This window comes from Opisthocomus hoazin, chromosome 5 (genome assembly GCF_030867145.1).
Source record: "Opisthocomus hoazin isolate bOpiHoa1 chromosome 5, bOpiHoa1.hap1, whole genome shotgun sequence".
NCBI classification, from domain to species: domain Eukaryota; kingdom Metazoa; phylum Chordata; class Aves; order Opisthocomiformes; family Opisthocomidae; genus Opisthocomus; species Opisthocomus hoazin.
Genome location: NC_134418.1, coordinates 81,301,771 through 81,316,132, shown reverse-complemented (window position 1 = coordinate 81,316,132; position 14,362 = coordinate 81,301,771). Strand labels below are relative to the sequence as shown.

The window sequence follows — 14,362 nt, the reverse complement described above, 5'->3', positions numbered from 1 at the left end:
TCTCCTTCCTCCTCAGGGGAGGACTCCTCACCCTCTGCACCTGCTCCAATGTGAGGTCCCTCTCACGGGAGACAGTTCTCCACAAACTTCTCCAACATGAGTCCTTCCCATGGGCTGCAGCTCTTCATGAACTGCTCCAGTGTGGGTCCTTCCCACGAGGTCACAAGCCCTGCCAGCAAACCTGCTCCGGCGTGGGCTCCTCTCTCCACAGGTCCGCAGGTCCTGGCAGGAGCCTGCTCCAGTGCGGGCTCCCCACGGGGTCACAGCTTCCTTCAGGCATCCCCCTGCTCCAGCGTGAGGTCCCTTCCACGGGCTACAGGTGGGGATCTGCTCCACCATGGACCTCCATGGGCTGCAGGTGGATGACCTGCCTCACCATGGTCTTCATCACGAGCTGCAAGGGAAGGCTCTCTGCTCTGGCATCTCGAGCACCTCTTCCCCCTCCTTCACTGACCTTGGTGTCTGCAGAGTTGTTTCTCTCACATCATCTCACTCCTCTCTCCTCACTGCCAGTTTTCTGCAGTTTTTTCTTCCCCTTCTTACATATGTTACCAGAGGTGCTACCACCATCGCTGATCGGCTTGGCCTTGGCCAGCGGCGGGTCTGTCTTGGAGCCGGCTGGCACTGGCTTTACCAGACCTGGGGGAAGCTTCTTGCAGCTTCTCACAGAAGCCACCCCTATGGCCCCCCCGCTACCAAAACCTTGCCATGCAAACCCACACCAAAGAGGAAACCTGCAAATGCTGGTGACTGGGAAGAAACCAAGAGATAGCAAGCAAGGCCAGTTTTCCAACCGCACACCTTTCTAAGCGAGCTTTTGCACGATGTCCACAAAAGGCTTAGCAACCCCGAGCAGTCTTTAGCCACTTCTGCACACGGGTTCTTCTGCAGACAGACGCCAGCCTACTCCTTGCTAGTTAGTCTGACACACACTTCACACACTTTCAGGCCCTGAAGCGATAACCCACAGTGTGGAGCAAGCCCTCTGCCCCACCGGGTGGGTCAGGACATTTTCTGTTGGGTTATGAGCATGCCCCTGCCATCTCTGTGTGAGGCAGAACGCTCTCCTCACAACCAGGAGGCAGCTATGAATCCAAGGCAAGCAGAGTACCAACAAAGCAAGCGTGACATTGCACTAAGGCTCCTAAATAAGCCTCAGTACATCATCTTCCCAGTTCCTACACCAACAAGCTCACCTACACGACAGCCTTTGAACTGGGTTCCTGTTAAAAGTAACCACCCATTAAAGCCTCAGTATTTCTCAACCAAAAACATGCCTTCGTCCAAGTGGTTAGCAGTGACATGTCTTTGTTTCCCTAAGATGTCACTTGTCCTACGGCATATGGCTCTCAAGCTTGTACAACTGTTGTGGGACAGTCCAATGTGCTACTGATCGCCTGAACACAGTGCTTTTCCCCCAGAGCAAACACACTAACAACACTTTTTTGTTTGCCCATAATTTGGTATGATCTGTTACTACGCTGACTAAGCATACAGAATCTCCATCTCGCAGTAGCTTTACTCACATTTCTGAAGATTATCTTTTATGTTTTGAAACCTACATTAACCTCATACCAAAGCTCTGCAAGGAGCTAAGATTATGATGTTTGTAAAGCTACCCAAATTACATCTGAGAAAATACATCACCTTCCACATTGCTGGTGGGTGCCAAAATAAAAGCACAGAGATGAGTGTTAGCTCAACTGACACGATTGCTGCAGCTGCCTGAGCAACCAGCCTGTGCCTTTCTTCAAAGAGCAAGTTTTGAAGGAAAGTCCAGTGACCAAGACTCTCTTGAACTGCGACCTACGCGGTCTCTTTTCACCAGTAGCTGTTTCTTTTCCAGTCTTGATGACAACAAAGTTAGTGTCAGGTGAGATGATTTCAAATGGCCACTCATTCTGTAAACCCTAGTAGTGGTGCGCTGAAAAAGTCAGTGATGATGGCAGGAAAGAATTTGAAAACAACTTCAAAATAGCAATGTCCAAATTTTCTAGCAGATTAGAAGACTGGAAGGGATAATCTTTACTAGTCACATTTTACAGAGGACTTAAAGGAGTCCCAGACTTGAACATTAAGTGTGTAATTAAAGTATCAGACAGCTGTCTGCCTGTTAAATGCATAGTACACACACAAGCCTGACTAATACTCTGAAATCTCAGCAGTGTGCTCATAACATTTTTTACCTTATGTACCGTGGGCCTATTTATCTGAAGCACTAGCTGAGTTTTAAACACTTCACATACAAAGTGATTTTGTCTTAACATTGCATTTACCATATATTTAGTCAAGTTTAGTGGAACTGTAACATCTAGAATTGAATTAGGTTTTCATCTAGCCAGTAGGTACCAAGCACGAATGAGCCACACCTCAACTACAAAGATTAAAATATTAGCAGCCCACCATATATTCAGAAAAGACTGCAAACTAACTAAATAAATTTGAAGTGCTATGCAATTTACAGAAGACAACTCTAACACGCACCAGCTGATCCGGTTTGTTCTGGTTATTTTCTAACTCACCAAGAGCAATACTGATGCTTCATTTTGCAACTTGTCCTGAACTGGGACAAAGCCTGATACCTGCCAGTTAATCATACAGCGATACACACCACTGAGGAGACCGAAAAGGAGGGGGAACTAGTTTACCGTACTAATAATGCAAAGCCTAGAGCAAGGATGTTTTGGTATAAGAGGGACTGGTAAGTACACTAATGAAACAACTCTCCATCCATCTTCAAAAAGCCCACTGCAGCGAGCCGCCCATTTTTGAGGACAAAGATGACAACAGGATGGAAAGTAACTGCATGAGGCTGTGTTACAGTGTGCTGATACCTTGGCCAATAAGGACCAAACTAAAGCTTGTGAACTAGATCTCAGTCTACTATTGGTTTAGGCATTTGAATTTTGCTACATCAGTTCATCATAAACACCACAAGCAATCTTAAATCTTCAAATTCCCTAGCTTTTCAAGGAAACAAATTGCTATATTGGAAGCTAGCAATTACATTTACATAAGGGGTTTACGTTCAAGTAAGTTTTTAGTATTGCTCTGAACAGGCAAAGAGACATCAGAAGCAGTCCTCCTCTTTTCTGCGTACCTTCTGATAGCTGCAGCTGTGCCTTGTCATCCCTGCATCCTGCCCAGAGAACCAAGCAGAGTGATGCTGCAGACTGGTGTTCACCACTCCTCTCTGCTCCCATTTCCTCCCCGCCTCTTCCCTCCGTTCCCACCTCCTGTACCAGAAATTGCTCCTTGTTGCCTGGTGCCCTCTACTGCTCCATCACAAGTACAGGACACGGCATATTTTTGCCCTTCATTCTGCAGCCTCTCTCTACAAAGTAGGACGCAGAGTCAACTGAATCCCACCATGATTAGTTCATAGCATCTGCGACCACTTCCCAGATCCCTTTAACTGCCTCCCCAGTGCAAATCCTGATCCCTCCTTATTACCTCCACATCCTTCTTGGATACACTCAGAGCAGCCAATTTCCCTGTTTGCAGATACTTGGACACGGGGCATCTTCACATCCAGAAAAGACTGTCAGTGAGGACAGTGTGTGTGTGTGGCATCACGGGAAGAAGCCCACTGTATGACCACGCATGTGTAGGAAACCCTCACACAACACTGGAGAGCAGAACGATGTCAAGACAACCTTTATCCTTCCCCAGCCTTTCTGAGGACCCCAGCTCTCACATGCCATCAGGGGTGAAACGGCTGAAGCACAGCCAGGGAGGACGAAGCCATTTGAGTTGCAACGCTTGAACTCCTTCCTCCCTTAGCACTGCAGTCCACCCTACCACGCTCAGCACCAGAAACACAGGGCTGGAAGGAGCCTCCAGAAACCACTTCCATCACTCCTTGCGGAGGCAAGGTAAACACTACCTAGACATAAAAAAACCCATCTCTCCAGGCTGCTCAACCGCTTGAAGTCTTACCACAAAACAGCCCTCTGCATTTTTTTCATGGTATCTTTTCCTCCAGCTCAAACCTGATCTGACTTCACACAGATTAAATCTCTGACTATGATCTCTCTACGTGCCACATTATTTCACGCAGACACTAACAGGCTAGCTGAGAAGCTTTCTCTTCTGCTTTCCCACATGCAAGGCAGTCTCTTATGTTCTGGGAAGTCAGATATGTAGACAGCTTAAATACTTTTCAACTAGTTTCCTTCCAAAAGGGCTTGCAGGCATTATAAGTATGCTAGGGATAAACTAATTGTAGGAAGAACTCCAAACAAATCCAAACAGGATTCTTATAGTATACAGAATTAAGCCTTTAAGTTGGAAAGTCACTTTCTGCTTATGTACTATGGAGGTCCACTTTGTTGCAATAAAGGCAAAAAAAAACCCAAAAGCCAACCCGGAATTAATTCGGAACTTTAACAATCACTGAACTTCATTTTCTCAGTTATGCTTGCCCCTAATTCAGTGTAGGAATTCTTCCTTCATAACTGATAACTTCACAACCAGCACATGACTAGTTAACTGCCAGAACATTTACTAGCTCAGCTTAATGTCAGATTCAAGATTTTGACATTTCTCTCCTGTTTTTCTGAACTACTCAAAGTCTTTCAGAGTAAGAGTCTACGTAAGGCTCAGTAATTTGCAAGGAACCATAATCTTTCCCTAAAAAAAAAAAAAAAAACAACTTTACAGCAGAGGCCTGTAAAGCCCATTTTGTGACCATGAGACTAGCACAGAGACATGCAACTTCATTTCTTGCACAGTATCTGCAGCCATCTTGGATGGAGAGGACAGAACGGCTTTTAGTTTGAACTCTGAAGCTTTTTATTCAATCACACTAGTATGAGCTGATGTTATATGACTGTAACAAATGTCATTGGATTTAACTGTGGCACTGACATGCTGCCTAAAGGATATTATGGAAGAAAAAGTAGGATGGGCAGTGGGAATGTAAAGAGCCTCCAGAGCCTTGGTTATATATTGCATTATTGCCTTCATGCCAAAACGGTTTCTGAACGTAACCAGCAACAGCTTCCAGTGTTTATGAAACTCTACATCCATGCACAGACAAATAAATCCAGATTAGACTCAAATTCAATCATGCTGTTCGTTAAAAAGAGACGTGAGAGCACTTGTAAGCATGTAGGAAGCACTATCATCAGTGCCAAGTTATCCATGATAATCACACTTTATCTACCAAAAGATCACTAAAAAGTTCGATTCTAACATTTTCCTCATAAAATAGATGACTGCAGTTTCCAATTTCAAGTTACAAAATAAACAGCTAACATCCAAATTCTCCTTTTGGTACAGAGTCACTTCTTAGAGAAGTCATGAATTTCTGAGTATAAAATAAGAGTATAAAATAATTCAGAGACCAAGCTAGGACACGAATTTTGCCCATGAATTAAAAGAAATAAATTCAATGATGATATAGGCATGATTAAGCTTATACACTGGAAATGAACTAAGAAAAGTAAAGTTTACAGTAATAGTTTGACTTTCCCAGTCCCTTCAAGAATCAGTCCTAGAGCGCTCAGGAGCTATGTAGAAAACACTAAAGTAGCACTTTCAACATTGTTCACTACAGTATTACCCAATGACCTTTGTTTCAATCAATATCTCGACAGATTTTAATCACAGCCCAAAGCAGCAACCCAACAGGCTGCTCCTCCCCGGCTACACCGACTTCATTCGATGAGTTCAAGTCCAGTCCCAAATCGTGTGTTTTCCCGTAACTAAAAAAAACTAACCAGGTACTTTGCAAAAAGCGTTAATTCGTACCATCATCTCCCCACAACAGAGCAGAGGCACACATTTACCCTGTTCACAGGGGACTACCCTGGCAAATCTAGAAGATCACGTAAGGGAAGTTGCATTAAGCTTTTTTCTGTGGCAACGAGGGAATCGTCTGTTTCTACAATTGTGTCGTAGCTCGGTTAAGACTCTGGGTTACTCTAGATCAGTACTGGTTTTTTAAGGGACTAGAAATAGTATTCGCACACATGCACCTCCACTGCGTTGGTTCACGTTGAGAAAGTTACTTTTACTTTTATATATGTTACTATTCCAATCTGCAGTTTCAGCACCTGTGCTATTCATCTTTTCGATTACACATATCACCACAGTTAACATGAAGTAAAGCATCTGCAAAACGAAGGAAAATTTAAGCAGCCACCAAAATTAGAGATAAGCTCACAACTTCAGGAAAGTGCATTTTAGGAGGCAGCGGCGTAGCATGTTTTAAGGAACACCGGCATAGTTGAACACGTGTCTAAAATTAACCTTGAAAAACTGCTTTAAAGCTAAAGTGAAACACAGTTTGCTGGTCAGTGGAATAAAACAGCATCTTAACAGAACCACTTCAGTTGCTGCTGGTTAAAATCCTCCAAGTGAACTCTATCTTCCATGTCTCAGTGCAATCACAAGACACAAACACACGGCCCCACACCATGTTTAAGTGCTACTTTTCAAGAGACACACAAGCTGCACTTAGACAACCCCTGGCAGTCACCACATCATCGCTCAGGATCTATTTTGTGTTGTTAAACAGTCTTCCTGCTATTAAGCAGAAAAGATGTCCCTCGGGACGTGCCTCCAACATCGCACACCATTGTTTCAGGAACAGCCTGCGCACAACCCAACGGAGCCCATGGGAAAACACCTCGCCAAGCTGAAAGCAGAACAGAGAACAGGGCAGCACCCGGCGCTTTCATTAGCCACAAGCTCTAAGACGTGTCCCTGCTTTGAGAGGCACACAGGCCTTCCGTTGCCTGCTGACCGCACCTGGAAGCTAAGGGACTTCTCTTCCCAGTGACTCCGAACCCAGCGCCCAACTGAAGACGGCCTTGGCCAAGACTGCCCGACAAGCACAGCGTTCCCTCAGGGAGCGACTCCTCGCCGTGCCTGCTGTGGAGACCCAGCAGTCCCAGTTGGTTTAACGCATCCATCACGTCACTCTTTGCATTTAACATTCCCCCGAGTCTCTGCTGTTTGAGCTAAGAAACAAAGACAGCAGACTTACATTCTTGCTTAATTGGGTGGTGGGCAGGGAGGGAGGCAAAGACGACTATGGAAATTTTCTTGAGGAGCCGATAACCTCAGCTAACCGCAGTGTTCGCTGGGGTACACCTATAACTTACCACAAAGACCAAAACCCCCGTGCGAGGTTAATCCCTGTGAAAGATCTCTGGCTACAAACACCTCAACTTGGGCCACTAGCAAACGCAGCAGGAAAAACATCCACTGCACATTACACGGACATCTTGCCTTCATCACCTTAAGTCTGAGCCGAGAGGTCCCTCCCGAGGCACAGGGATACAGGTTTAACAGGGTTATGATATTCATTTCACTTTTAAGTGGCAAAATGTCTTAATTTGATAAGTGAGTCAAGCAGGTGGTAGATTGTACGGTAGTATTTGCCAAAATACTTGAGCCTTGATTTTATATTGGTTATACCACAAGTGGCCCATGCTTATGGCTAGGAAAGCCAAAAGCTTCCTAGCCTTCTGTTTTATTTGGAGTAGAAAAATTTGCAACTGGCTTTATAAGCAAGTTCACTCATTCTTCTGCTGGAAGTGTTTCCAATATTCCCAGTTTACTACTTCAAATACTTGAAAAGGCTTAGCACCAAGTCTATTCTTATAGTAAGTATAAACACACCATTTTAAATAATTTAAGTGCTTCTGAGTATTATCTATATTCACACACAGATAAAAATGAAAGCCACTGAAATATCCAAGAGTCTAAAAATATTATTAAAGAAGTCATTAGCGAGTCTTATTTGTAACACTTTCCAGACTGTTGTACTGAAGACGGACTGCTAGTTCTTTTTAAGGAAAGGATGAGCTTTCATGAAAAGAATTTCACCACAAATGCTCCCAGCTGTCCTCTTCCCTGCCTGACCAGAAGCATTTCCATAACATCACATACAAACTGTTTACACGAGCATCTTGAGGAAGAACCCTTACTTGCTATAAATGTATAAGCAGCACACTACCATGCAAGAAGCAGCAAAAATAAAGGTAGCCAGGAGTTGCACACAGGAACCAGGGTTATTAACGCCCTTGCGACAACCACTAGACATCAGTAAAGGTGCTACCAACGAAAGGCTCATAAATAGCTGTAAAGAAACATCTCAGCCAGAGGCAAGCCAGGTTATTTAATGTGGGTTGTTTCTACACTTGAGTATGTGGACCGTTAAAACTGAATAGGATTTTTTTTTTTTCTTAAAGAAGATTTAAAAATGGAAGTTACACTGCGGATGCATTCATTTTTCAGAAGATCAAATGCTATTTGTCTCTCCCTGTAGGACAGCAAACAGAAACAATACCCCATGACCAGGAAAAGGTAATGGGGAAGAGCACTGTTGGTGGACATGGTTAGAAAGGTGCTAGCAATACCACTAATTGTAATCTACACCTATTAATAACTATAATCTAAATCTAGTAGTAGTTCTGAAGCATTAGTTTACTGTATTATCATGGCAAAAATAATTATTTAACCCCCTCTTAAAAATAAGATTTAATTCAATCAAATCTTTCTGACAACACCACTACTCCACTGGACCACATAGAGCAGATACATATAGAGAACAACACCTACAGGTACAGGTGAACTCGGCAAGACAGCCACCTAGACCAGGGCAGTCTTCACTGAATTTTATTCTGGGGGAAGACAAGTCAAGAGAGATGGGGTCTGCTTGCAAATAGTTTTCCAAGTTAGTTAAGTTTTGCTATGATAAACTGCAAAACAGCCAAGAGCTGTTTGAAACACCAGCACTTTTCATAAAGACATCAAATCTATCAACTTTGGACCTAGGTTCTTCCTATGCATCACGCCACTCGGGGTTTAGAATGTTGTAAAATAACAAAACCAGCGGAGACACCACTTCACTACACAACACTAAATCAACAGCCAGTCTAGAAACAGAAATTGTCATCTCTTGCCACTGATTGCAATGAGCGTGGTAAGCATGGTCCCAATCTATTCAGTATCGCCTCCACAGTACTTCACATGTAATTATATCTGATTAATTGAAGATGCAAGGAACTTTTCTTTACCTTCCACCAGCTTCCCACATCAGAACTTTCTGTGCCAACAAAGAAAAAAAAAGGATAACAAAATAGAGAGCCAACTGGCTGCAAATACTCAAAACGTTGCGTTCTAGCACTGAAATTTCACAGTATTCTCCTCAAAAAGCTATTGCTTTATGCCTTAGAACACTGGAATTAAAAGGACTGCATAGATAGTAATGCTTTATTTGTCTGAACGCTGCAAGCCATTTCTGCTATGGTAACAGATTCATTTGCACCAGCTGCTAAACTGGTAGAGGCAGCTCGTAGAAGTTTAAGTCCAGTTTTACCGCCCCAGAAATCACCCAAAGTAATTTAAAAGCCATCTGGGTTTTTAAGCGTAATTGTAGCCGCCCGTCACCTCCAAAGCCCAACCTGCTCCACAGCACTAGATGTTGCAGCCAGACCCTTTTCACCCATTAGACACACGGAGTGGGAACAAATGCACACTTAGCATGTGCAATGACACTAGCAGAGATGCTTTGCTAGGTCTTTTATATTTACTCTCCAATTAATTACTCTTCTATGAAGCTGAGCTTGAAGCAGCAAGTCTACTCATTTCATGTTGACAAACACTTGACACGTCCTTCACACATAATTAATCCACTGAAGTGAAGGAATGGCAAAACCCAACACCGCTTGCTACAGTGGAGACAGAATGCAAAAGTTGCCGTGCATCGGCTTTTCACAGCACTCCAGTTCTTACTGCTCCAAAGATTGTCCGGAGCAAAGCTCCTCATTTACATTCATTTTCCTTTATTAAATATATGCACAGTGTCAACATCACATATATGTTACTGTTTTGACTTTGACAAGTTTTTTTTATTGGTTTGCGGGGTTTTTGTGTGGGGTGTTTGTGTGTGTGTGGTTTTTTTTTTGGGGGGGGAGGTATTTGTTTTTTTTTAGCAGCTCCTTGCTGCTATCCAGGCTGCCTTTGAAAACAACTAATATCTTCCTTTTATAACCTATTGTAAATGCATCAATTGGATGAGACTTGTATAGAGTACAAACTGTACTTCTAAACTCCAAAACACAGAGCCCTGCCACCTGAAAATCAGAACCTCCATTTGGCTATCACCTACGTGCCTACTACGACCTATTAAGACTGAGATCAAGCACATCAGGCAGGGCATTTAGTACCCTGTCTTGAAGGGATTAAGTCAGGAGCAAAGAGTCTCACTGACTTCAACTTCAAGGAACATGATTAAATCCCAAATCCCCCATGACGAATAGTTTCCAGCTATTCAACTTCTGCTCAGAGTAGATAAGCTGGCTTTACTTCTGAACTGTATTTTTCCTTGGTAGGTGACAGAAATATTTTACATACTCGTCCTGTATCAAATCTCTCCAGCAGATTTTTAGATTTAGAATATTAAATCGGGTTGAGTGTTGGTTATCTTTCTACGGTTTAACCTAGAACTGTAGTGTCAGACATCAATCAGTACTTCAGTTATTCTTTGGGGGGAAAAAAGCAGCAGCATACGAACAGTTAAGCAACTCACGACACCTGAGGCTTTCAGAATCCCCCATTAAGAGCACTGCTCTGCCATGCGCAGAAGCAATTTCTTAGTTCCCAGTGTGATCTGAAGCAGGATTTAGGGAAAAAGTTGTATTGGAAAAGGATGTCATCTGCTCAAATAAACAGGTCTGATGTTTGCTTGCTGCTAGCAAGGCAAAAAGGAAATTTTTTAAATTGGTATTGCTGTAATGACATCAGCTACTGTTTGTTTTCTGAGACACCTCTGATTCCTAAGGTAACAGAGAGTAACGAGGCTTAGTAGGCAACAGAAGTCACCAGAGAGATAAGAGCACTAAGTATGGTTTGCTTTGGGGAAGAAGAGAGAGGAAGAGCAGCAAGAAGGGTTGGATGAAAACATTTTGAGACAAAACAGTTTACCACAAAAGCAACAGCACAGTTCAGGACACAATCCTTGAACAACTCTGAAGAGAAGGCACAAGAGCTTTGTCCTCCATTTGCAAAACTAGTTCCTTGTCTAGAATCTTATCTTTATGCATGAAAAAATGTAAGTAACTCAAAATGACTATTTTGAATTATTCATAAGAGAATGTCTTTCTCTGGCAGTTTATACAGAATCCTACAGAGATGATGATTTAGTCTGTCACACCACCGATGCGTGAAGAGCATAAGAGCACTTCAGTAACTCTTGGGTAAAAATCCTTAATGGTTTGATAAAGGAAGCAAATGTATTTCATCACCGAAAGACACTGCTTCACACTTAACTCATACCTACCATGTTTATGCAGGTCTGAAGTGTTGAGATTTTTGTTGCAGTCACCTGCTACGAATAAGTTTTACAAGTCACAGGATGGGCAAATAAAGTATTTCCTGCAGTGTTTCAGTGGCTATGTTTTGATGAAAAGGACACTCGCTGTATACACCTAACGATGCAGGTGTGCTATACATCCAGTAACTGAGAAAAAAGACACTCCGATGTCTGCCTGCATTTAAAGGGAGAAGAAACTTCTGGATATGGTGACCCTGAAGCAGCGTAGAGCACACAGCAATGCAAGTTTGACACAAAGCAACAAGCTGAATGACCTTAAGAAACACTTGAAGCTTTACAGCAAATTTCCTCTGGATTTATGCCATTCCTAGAAAAAAAATCCAATTTTATTTAGTTTCCTCTGAATAGGCTGTATGCTTACAGATATTTGAACTACTCCAGTTACTTTGACACCTCTGCATGGGCAAGATGTAAAGAGTGCAAACGCTCTCCAGCCCAAGGATCCATTTCACTATAAATGCAATGACCAGTCTAGACTACCTTAACACCAGTTTACACAACTGTATGCCCAGCCATACTATGTACTGTGACGAAACTGCGGCAGGCTGCTGCAAAATATCCTCAAGTCAGAATGAAAACCCAAGAGCGAGATCCATCCTCTCCCTCCCAGCAGCGCTTACATCCTAACCTCCCCAAGTGACTGCACCGCAAGCTGTCAGCCAGGACACAGTACAGCAGAATCCAACTTGACCCACGCTCTAGACTGCTTTAAAACTCTACATTTCAACAATTTCCACACGCATCTCAAGGATGCTCTACAGCCATACAAGGTGGTTGGTCTATGCTATTATGAAAGGGAGCAAAGTATGAAATCCATGATAATTCTTACGAAGAGCGCAGTCTACACGAAAGCTGGAACTGCACGTTGCTTACATAACACTCATACATATTCACATTCCTGCACGGACCCCCAAATTCCTTTTTTCAATTACTCCTTCCCTCATGTGTTGATAGAGTCCCTAGCACATTCTATTTCTCAGTGCTTACGTGACCTTGGAAAGGAGCTACATGTCATTTTAATCCAATTAAACCACTACAAGCAGAAGATACTCATACTGGTGCTGCAAGAACAAATATGGCTCCTCCTGGCATTTCAGACATACACAAAAAAAACGGGGGGGGGGGGGAGAACTTCTACACTTGTGATATATATTGTCATCGCCTGATCTACTGTTGCAAGTTTTATGAACCTGAAATAATCAGTAATAAGCTTCAGTGCATTCCACCGATTCTAAAACCACTGTGTATTTACACATACTTGCACTCCCCACTATGGAATATGACCTGGTTTTCAGATGCCCTACTTTTTTGGTACGTTCAGCTCTCCCTAACCACTGGCCAGCTTTCTGCTAAGGTACCGACTTCCCACCAGACACAGGGAGAGCAAAGCAACAGGGGGAGACCAGGAAAAAACCTCCCTGAGCTTCCAGTGCTACACCATCAGCCTGAACATACTGCACAGGAAAAACACTCAGAATGTCTGCTCAGCGCTTCTTATCTAGTGAAGTGCTGCTGAACTGGGACACGGGGCCAGCAATCCGTTTGACAGGCTGTATATAACAGAGGCATCCCGCAGGCAGGTTTGCTTTCACATCCACTCAAGCAAAATACAACCACAAATGGATTCTTATCACTGCAAAATTCCCTTGATACGTGCACTGGCATCTATTTTTATTTTTCCAAATTATGCAAATTTCAGTAGCGGTTAATGAACATTTGGAAGATTGAACATCATCTCCACCCCTCCCCTTTCAGGATTTTTGTCCCTGGAATATGTGCTACGTGGAAATATCACACTGTTTGCAACATCAAGGATGTAGTTATATGCACAAAGACTCCCTTACGTGAGAATTTTTAGCTTCAAAGTATTTTAATCCTAGCTTGAAGCCATGCCAGCCAGCTGCAAACAGAAGCCTATATTACATTTGGATAGTCAGCCTGTATTATGTTCATAACCAAAGTTCACATCCACGAGGAACTCGGAAACCAGGTTTACTTTGCCAGGGATAAGTAATGACAAGGCAAACGGTTTAAAAGCTGCTATGCGAAATGCCAGGGCAGGAAGGAAAAGCTGACTGGTAGAACTCAGCTCCAAAAAATAAAAGCAAAGAGGGTGGTGTTCAGGAGAGCAAGGAAATGCCTGAGAGGAAGAGCTGCTGCAAAACGAGTTTATGTAGCTGTGCTCCTCCCTCAGTAAAATGCAAGAAAATTACAAACAGTGCAGTGGAGGAAAAGGACTTTTATGTAATATGCAGGCTGCCGTAATTTTCTCTAGATGTCATGAATCTTAGCTAAAACAAACAACAAGCAACTGCCACCCTCCGCCAAAACAACATAGATATGTCCTGGAACAAAGCTCAGCTTCCACAATCTTCCTCCCGTTCCAGATATTGCTTTATTTGCTTTACCTGCCACTGAAGATGAAAATCAGGTCAGATGCAGACGAGAATTTTGTGGTGGTTTTTCTGTTTGTTCTTTGGGTTTTTAGGGGTTGTGGTTTTGGGTGTTTTTGGGGGGGAGGGTGGTGTTTTGGGGTTTTTTTTAAACACAGACACACACACACTTGGCTTGAATATCTCTAAAATTTCATACTTTTTAGGTTTGTATTGACACGAGCATAAAAGTTTGCTTGTCCTACTCGCAAATGAGACATGTTTAACATGACCTGTATGCCAACAGATACCTACCTGTAAATACTCAAGTATTTCTCACAGACAGAAAGCTAAATCGTGACAGCCTGTATTCACTCCATTTCCCTCCCGGTTGCCCCCCCAACACCCAATCAAGGTATAGAAGAGACAGCGCTCCCAGAAGATCACCATTACGGTTATTAAAGAAATATTTAATAGCACAGACTTCCTGATACTATTTTTGGACTCGTGGGAGGAAAGAGCAAATTCCAATTTGCATTTCATAAACAGAATAACCATCTTCCAAACGAGCAGCCCAGCATGGGTGCACGCACCGAGACTTCGAATACGAAACTACTCTGCTCAAGTCAGACTTCTGTAT

At 43.1% G+C, this 14,362-nt stretch overlaps 1 protein-coding gene across 2 annotated transcripts in view; it reads right to left on the bottom strand.

The window, feature by feature from the left end:
• MTUS1 (microtubule associated scaffold protein 1) overlaps window positions 1-14,362 on the bottom strand; it is a 130,874-nt gene that overhangs the window by 44,204 nt on the left and 72,308 nt on the right. The window lies entirely within an intron of this gene.